Here is a 963-nt window from a genome sequence, read left to right as displayed (position 1 = left end):
GGAACACGCCCCCTCGCTCACGCATCGTCGTGCGATAGGGCGACGCGGGAGAGGGAGCAGGAAAAAAACAAAAGAGGAATGGGAAGAGAGCAAACGGGGCTGGCTGAGAGGGGCGGGGAAAGGGGGGGGAAGCGGGGAGCCAAGTGATTGCGTCCCTGGCAAGGCCGGCCCGGCCCGCGCCGCTCAGCGCCACGCAGCCGCCGCACTAAATCGATGTAAATGGTAGGCCGGGCCGCCGCCGCCGCCGCCAGCGTCCCCTCCCGCCGTGGCGCGCCTCCAAAATAAATTGGTTTCTCTAAACGCGGCTGTGCAAGCATTTGGCCGGGCAGCCCCGGACGGATCGCGGAAGTGAGGTTAGGTGTGCCCCCCCCCTCTCTTCCCTCCGCGTTGCCTTCTCGGGTTGGTTTCGTTTGCTTTGCGCTCCAAAACTGCCGCCTCCGCCGCTGCCGCAATTCCCTGTAGGCCGGCTGCTGCTGCTGCCTCTCCAATTGAGGCTAGAATCCCACTCTAGGACTCTGGTCGGAGCGGGCGGAGCGGGGTGGAGCGGGGTGGAGCGGGGAGGGTGGGTGGTGGAGCAGAGTGGGGCGGATGTTCCAGAGCCCTATTCTCCCCGAAGAGAGGCCACACCGACGACAAGCCACCCCGCCCTCAACCGCAGCTATACCGCGGCGCCCCATGTCGCGAGGGTGGCCGTCCAGTCGCGCGTCCCAGCAGCGTGCCTGCCGCCTGCCTGGCTCTGCCTCACCTGCTGCAGGCGGGACAGGCCAGGCGGAAGGCAGCGGCGACCGTATCCAAACTCGCTCAAGGTCAGCCGCGCCTGGTCCTGGACTCTCGTTGCCCGCAGTACCTGGAATAAGAAGAGATGCCCAGGCGGCGCGGGGAGGACGCGTGGGGACGCGCGGTGGCTGACCTCTCCACCGGCTCCCGGGCGTGGGCCGCCCGCCCCCGCCGCCCCCGAGCTAG

The sequence above is a fragment of the Frankliniella occidentalis genome, unplaced genomic scaffold, assembly GCF_000697945.3.
Source record: "Frankliniella occidentalis isolate FOCC.00 unplaced genomic scaffold, Focc_3.1 Scaffold147, whole genome shotgun sequence".
In the NCBI taxonomy this organism is placed as follows: domain Eukaryota; kingdom Metazoa; phylum Arthropoda; class Insecta; order Thysanoptera; family Thripidae; genus Frankliniella; species Frankliniella occidentalis.
This window is presented reverse-complemented; position numbering follows the sequence as displayed.